The following is a 7,674-nucleotide window of genomic DNA, read 5'->3' as shown; positions in this document are numbered from 1 at the left end:
CTGGGTTTCTGTACAGCACTTTGAGACATCAGCTGATGTAAGAAGGGCTATATAAATTGATTTGATTTGATTTGATTACTCAAATCGATGGCGCCAACTAAACAGACTTTTTGGGATGTAAAGAAGGATTTTATCTAACAAAATGACTACATGTTATAGCTGGGACCCACTGGATGACAAATCAGAGGAAGATTTTCAAAAGTATGTGAGTATTTAATATTTATATGTTAATATATGAAACCTGTGCCGGTGGAAAAATATTTTGATGTGGGGCGCCGTCCTATATAGCTCCGCTGTAACTGCACTCGGACAGTGCAGTTAGATCAGTGCAGTTAGATTAACAATAATTTTAGCCTTCAGCCGTTATAAGACACTTGTATGTACCTAAATGTTTAATATCTATAATATTTATGATTATTTATTTGAATTACGCGCCCTCCAGTTTCACCTATCCCTAAAATTAAGTCATATCACAGATTCTCAATTGGATTGAGGTTTGGGCTTTGACTTGGCCATTCGAAGACATTTAAATGTTTCCCCTTGAATCACTCGAGTGTTGCTTTAGCAGTATGCTTAGGGTCATTGTCCTGCTGGAAGGTGAACCTCCGCCTCAGTCTAAAATCTCTGGAAGACTGAAACAGGTTTCCCTCAAGAATTTCCCTGTATTTAGCGTCATCCTTCATTCCTTCAATTCTGACCAGTTTCCAAGTCCCTGGCGATGAAAAACATTCTCGGGGGGATGAGAGGTGTTGGGTTTGTGCCAGACATAGTGTTTTCCTTGATGGACAAAAAGCTAAATCTGACCAGAGTACATTCTTCCATGTGTTTGGGGAGTCTCCCATATGCCTTTTTAGCGAACACCAAACATGTTAACTTATTTTTTTCTTTAAGCAATGGGTTTTTTCTGGCCACACTTCCGTAAAGCCCAGTTCTGTGGAGTGTATGGCTTAAAGTGGTCCTATGGACAGATACTCCATTCTCTGCTGTGGAGCTTTGCAGCTCCTTCAGGGTTATCTTTGGTCTTTTTGTTGCCTCTCTGATTAATGCTCTCCTTATCTGGTGGGCGGCCCTCTCTTGGCGGGTTTGTTGTGGTGCCATATTCTTTCCATTTTTTAATAATGGATTTAATGGTGTTCTGTGGGATGTTCAAAGTTTCTGATATTTTTTTATAACCCAACCCTGATCTGTACTTCTCCACAACTGTGTCCCTCACCTGTTTGGAGAGCTCCTTGGTCTTCATGGTGCCGCTTGCTTAGTGGTGTTGTAGACTCTGGGTGTTATGCTGATGAATGAGGACCCAACAGCGACGTAATAGTAACAGAGTCTTTATTCCAGTATCAAACAAACAATGATTCTCCTGGATATATCAAAGGTAAATCCAAAACAGGAAACTGAAATCCTCTCGTCAGTAGAGAGGAACGACAGGAGACGCGACCACAGACTGCAGGTCGCTTCAGGAAGGCACAGGCCGTAGCTGACATAGACACCTGCTCACACGCAGCATCTGAAGAAGGCAAAAACACGACAGGGCGGAACAAGGACACAGGAACAGCAAACATCAAACAAGAATCCGACCAGGCAGAAGCGGAAAACAGAGGGAGAAATAGGGACTCTAATCAGAGGGCAAAATAGGGGACAGGTGTGAAAGAGTAAATGAGGTCGTTAGGAGAATGAGAAACAGCTGGGAGCAGGAACGGAACGATAGAGAGAGAGAGCGGGAGAGGGAGAGAGGGAGGAGGAGAGAGAGAGAGAGAAAGAGGGAAAGAACCTAATAAGACCAGCAGAGGGAAGCACAGGGACAAGACATGAAGATCAAAGACAAAACATGACAGTACCCCCCCACTCACCGAGCGCCTCCTGGCGCACTCGAGGAGGAACCCTGGCGGCAACGAAGGAAATCATCAATCAACGAACGGTCCAGCACGTCCCGAGATGGAACCCAACTCCTCTCCTCAGGACCGTAACCCTCCCAATCCACTAAGTACTGGTGACCACGTCCCCGAGAACGCATGTCCATGATCTTTCGTACCTTGTAAATAGGAGCGCCCTCGACAAGGACGGGGGGGGGGAGGGAAGACGAACGGGGGCGCGAAGAAAAGGCTTGACACAAGAGACATGGAAGACAGGGTGGACGCGACGAAGATGTCGCGGAAGAAGCAGTCGCACAGCGACAGGATTGACGACCTGAGAGACACGGAACGGACCAATGAACCGCGGAGTCAACTTGCGAGAAGCTGTCGTAAGGGGAAGGTTACGAGTGGAAAGCCACACTCTCTGACCGCGACAATACCTAGGACTCCTAATCCTACGTTTATTGGCGGCTCTCACAGTCTGCGCCCTGTAACGGCAAAGTGCAGACCTGACCCTCCTCCAGGTGCGCTCACAACGTTGGACAAAAGCCTGAGCGGAGGGAACGCTGGACTCGGCGAGCTGGGACGAGAACAGAGGAGGCTGGTACCCAAGACTACTCTGAAACGGAGATAGCCCGGTAGCAGACGAAGGAAGCGAGTTGTGAGCGTACTCAGCCCAGGGGAGCTGTTCTGCCCAAGACGCAGGGTTTCGAAACGAAAGGCTGCGTAATATGCGACCAATCGACTGATTGGCCCTTTCTGCTTGACCGTTAGACTGGGGATGAAACCCGGAAGAGAGACTGACGGAAGCACCAATCAAACGACAGAACTCCCTCCAAAACTGTGACGTGAATTGCGGACCTCTGTCTGAAACGGCGTCTAACGGGAGGCCATGAATTCTGAACACATTCTCAATGATGATTTGTGCCGTCTCCTTAGCGGAAGGAAGCTTAGCGAGGGGAATGAAATGTGCCGCCTTAGAGAACCTATCGATAACCGTAAGAATCACAGTCTTCCCCGCAGACGAAGGCAGACCGGTAATAAAGTCTAAGGCGATGTGAGACCATGGTCGAGAAGGAATGGGAAGCGGTCTGAGACGACCGGCAGGAGGAGAGTTACCTGACTTAGTCTGCGCGCAGTCCGAACAAGCAGCCACGAAACGGCGCGTGTCCCGCTCCTGAGTAGGCCACCAAAACCGCTGGCGAATAGAAGCAAGCGTACCCCGAACGCCGGGATGGCCAGCTAACTTGGCAGAGTGAGCCCACTGAAGAACAGCCAGACGAGTAGAGACAGGAACGAACAGAAGGTTACTAGGACAAGCGCGCGGCGACGCAGTGTGAGTGAGTGCTTGCTTTACCTGTCTCTCAATTCCCCAGACAGTCAACCCGACAACACGCCCTTCAGGGAGAATCCCCTCGGGGTCGGTAGAAGCCACAGAAGAACTAAAGAGACGGGATAAGGCATCAGGCTTGGTGTTCTTATTTCCCGGACGATAGGAAATCACGAACTCGAAACGAGCGAAAAACAACGCCCAACGAGCCTGACGTGCATTAAGTCGTTTGGCAGAACGGATGTACTCAAGGTTCTTATGGTCAGTCCAAACGACAAAAGGAACGGTCGCCCCCTCCAACCACTGTCGCCATTCGCCTATGGCTAAGCGGATGGCGAGCAGTTCGCGGTTACCCACATCATAGTTGCGTTCCGATGGCGACAGGCGATGAGAAAAGTAAGCGCAAGGATGGACCTTATCGTCAGACTGGAAGCGCTGAGACAGAATGGCTCCCACGCCCACCTCTGAAGCGTCAACCTCGACAATGAATTGTTTAGTGACGTCAGGAGTAACAAGGATAGGGGCGGATGTAAAACGCTTCTTGAGGAGATCAAAAGCTCCCTGGGCGGAACCGGACCACTTAAAGCAAGTCTTGACAGAAGTCAGAGCTGTGAGAGGGGCAGCCACTTGACCGAAATTACGAATGAAACGCCGATAGAAATTAGCGAAACCGAGAAAGCGCTGCAACTCGACACGTGACTTAGGAACGGGCCAATCGCTGACAGCCTGGACCTTAGCGGGATCCATCTGAATGCCTTCAGCGGAAATAACAGAACCGAGAAATGTGACAGAGGAGACATGAAAGGCGCACTTCTCAGCCTTCACGTAGAGACAATTCTCTAAAAGGCGCTGGAGTACACGTCGAACGTGCTGAACATGAATCTCGAGTGACGGTGAAAAAATCAGGATATCGTCAAGGTAAACGAAAACAAAAATGTTCAGCATGTCTCTCAGTACATCATTAACTAATGCCTGAAAGACAGCTGGAGCATTAGCGAGACCGAACGGCAGAACCCGGTATTCAAAATGCCCTAACGGAGTGTTAAACGCCGTTTTCCACTCGTCCCCCTCTCTGATGCGTACGAGATGGTAAGCGTTACGAAGGTCCAACTTAGTAAAGAACCTGGCTCCCTGCAAAATCTCGAAGGCTGACGACATAAGGGGAAGCGGATAACGATTCTTAACCGTTATGTCATTCAGCCCTCGATAATCCACGCAGGGGCGCAGAGTACCGTCCTTCTTCTTAACAAAGAAAAATCCCGCTCCGGCGGGAGAGGAAGAAGGCACCACGGTACCGGCGTCGAGAGAAACAGACAGATAATCCTCGAGAGCCTTACGTTCGGGAGCCGACAGAGAGTATAGTCTACCCCGAGGGGGAGTGGTCCCCGGAAGGAGATCAATACAACAATCATACGACCGGTGAGGAGGAAGGGAGCTGGCTCTGGACCGACTGAAGACCGTGCGCAGATCATGATATTCCTCCGGCACTCCTGTCAAATCACCAGGTTCCTCCTGAGTAGAGGGGACAGAAGACACAGGAGGGATAGCAGACATTAAACACTTCACATGACAAGAAACGTTCCAGGATAGGATAGAATTACTAGACCAATTAATAGAAGGATTATGACATACTAGCCAGGGATGACCCAAAACAACAGGTGTAAAAGGTGAACGAAAAATCAAAAAGGAAATGGTCTCACTGTGGTTACCAGATACTGTGAGGGTTAAAGGTAGTGTCTCACATCTGATACTGGGGAGAAGACTACCATCTAAGGCGAACATGGGCGTGGGCTTCCCTAACTGTCTGAGAGGAATGTCATGTTTCCGAGCCCATGCTTCGTCCATAAAACAACCCTCAGCCCCAGAGTCTATCAAGGCACTGCAGGAAGCAGCTGAACCGGTCCAGCGTAGATGGACCGACAAGGTAGTACAGGATCTTGATGGAGAGACCTGAGTAGTAGCGCTCACCAGTAGCCCTCCGCTTACTGATGAGCTCTGGCTTTTACTGGACATGACATGACAAAATGTCCAGCAGAACCGCAATAGAGGCAAAGGCGGTTGGTGATTCTCCGTTCCCTCTCCTTAGTCGAGATGCGAATACCTCCCAGCTGCATGGGCTCAGTCTCTGAGCCGGTGGGAGGAGATGGTTGAGATGCGGAGAGGGGAAACACCGTTAACGCGAGCTCTCTTCCACGAGCTCGGTGACGAAGATCTACCCGTCGTTCTATGCGGATGGCGAGTGCAATCAAAGAGTCCACGCTGGAAGGAACCTCCCGGGAGAGAATCTCATCCTTAACCTCAGCGTGAAGTCCCTCCAGAAAACGAGCGAGCAACGCCGGCTCGTTCCAGTCACTGGAGGCAGCAAGAGTGCGAAACTCTATAGAGTAATCCGTTATGGATCGATCACCTTGACATAGGGAAGCCAGGGCCCTGGAAGCCTCCTTCCCAAAAACTGAACGATCAAAAACCCGTATCATCTCCTCTTTAAAGTTCTGATAATCGTTAGAACACTCAGCCCTTGCCTCCCAGATAGCTGTGCCCCACTCCCGAGCCCGACCAGTAAGGAGTGATATGACGTAAGCGATCCGAGCTCTCTCTCTTGAGTACGTGTTGGGCTGGAGAGAGAACACAATATCACACTGGGTGAGAAAGGAGCGACACTCAGTGGGCTGCCCAGAGTAACATGGTGGGTTATTAACCCTAGGTTCCGGAGACTCGGAAGACCAGGAAGTAGCTGGTGGCACGAGATGAAGACTCTGAAACTGTCCAGAGAGATCGGAGACCTGAGCGGCCAGGGTCTCAACGGCATGACGAGCAGCAAACAATTCCTGCTCGTGTCTGCCGAGCATTGCTCCCTGGAACTCGACGGCAGTGTTGAGAGAATCCATAGTCGCTGGGTCCATCTTGGTCGGATTCTTCTGTTATGCTGATGAATGAGGACCCAACAGCGACGTAATAGTAACAGAGTCTTTATTCCAGTATCAAACAAACAATGATTCTCCTGGATATATCAAAGGTAAATCCAAAACAGGAAACTGAAATCCTCTCGTCAGTAGAGAGGAACGACAGGAGACGCGACCACAGACTGCAGGTCGCTTCAGGAAGGCACAGGCCGTAGCTGACATAGACACCTGCTCACACGCAGCATCTGAAGAAGGCAAAAACACGACAGGGCGGAACAAGGACACAGGAACAGCAAACATCAAACAAGAATCCGACCAGGCAGAAGCGGAAAACAGAGGGAGAAATAGGGACTCTAATCAGAGGGCAAAATAGGGGACAGGTGTGAAAGAGTAAATGAGGTCGTTAGGAGAATGAGAAACAGCTGGGAGCAGGAACGGAACGATAGAGAGAGAGAGCGGGAGAGGGAGAGAGGGAGGAGGAGAGAGAGAGAGAGAAAGAGGGAAAGAACCTAATAAGACCAGCAGAGGGAAGCACAGGGACAAGACATGAAGATCAAAGACAAAACATGACACTGGGGCCTTTCAGAACAGGTGTATAAATACTGAGATCATGTGACAGATCATGTGACACTTAGATTGCAACAGGTGGACGTTATTTAACTAATTATGTGACTTTTGAAGGTAATTGGTTGCAAAATATCGTATTTAGGGGCTTCATAGCAAAGGGGTGAATACATATTCACGCACCACAATTTCCATTTTTGAAACAAGTAATTATTTTCATTTTACTTCACCAATCTGGACTATTTTGTGTATGTCCATTACATGAAATCCAAATAAAAATCTATTTAAATTACAGGTTGTAATGCAACAAAATAGGAACAACGCCAAGGGGGATGAATACTTTTGCAAAGCACTGTACACTCTAGGAGTCAGGAAGAAGGTGAGTTTAATAATGAGAATAAGCAGATAAACATAACAGGAGAAGTGAACGTGAACAAAACCTGCCTGAAGACTGAGGCTACTGAGGGCTAAATAAAGGGAAGGTCATCAAGGTCATGATGAAGTCCAGGTGTGTGTAATGGTGGTTGCCAGGTGCGCATACTGTGAGTTGCCAGGACCGGTGGTTAGTAGACCGGAGACATCGAGCGCCAGAGAGAGGGAACTAGAGAGGGCATGACACTACCCACAAGCAAGCATACAAGGCCTTCCCTCGTCCACCATTCGGAAATCAGATTTTATTTTATAAATGTATTTAAAAAGGCAGCACCACTGCATGGTATGGCAACAGCAGTGCCCTTAATTGCATGGTGCTACAGAGGGTGGTGTGGACAAACCAGAACATGACTGGGACCAAGCATTTCACTCTACTTACATTATAGAGAAGCACACCGTTAAAACACACTTTGAGGGAGTGTCTTTGTCCTGCTGAGGGAGTGTCTTTGTCCCGCTGAGGGAGTGTCTTTGTCCAGCTGAAGGAGTGTCTTTGTCCTGCTGAGGGAGTGGCTTAGTCCTACTGAGGGAGTGTCTTTGTCCCGCTGAGGGAGTGTCTTTGTCCAGCTGAAGGAGTGTCTTTGTCCTGCTGAGGGAG

This window comes from Salvelinus fontinalis, chromosome 2 (assembly GCF_029448725.1).
Source record: "Salvelinus fontinalis isolate EN_2023a chromosome 2, ASM2944872v1, whole genome shotgun sequence".
In the NCBI taxonomy this organism is placed as follows: Eukaryota; Metazoa; Chordata; class Actinopteri; order Salmoniformes; family Salmonidae; genus Salvelinus; species Salvelinus fontinalis.
This window is presented reverse-complemented; position numbering follows the sequence as displayed.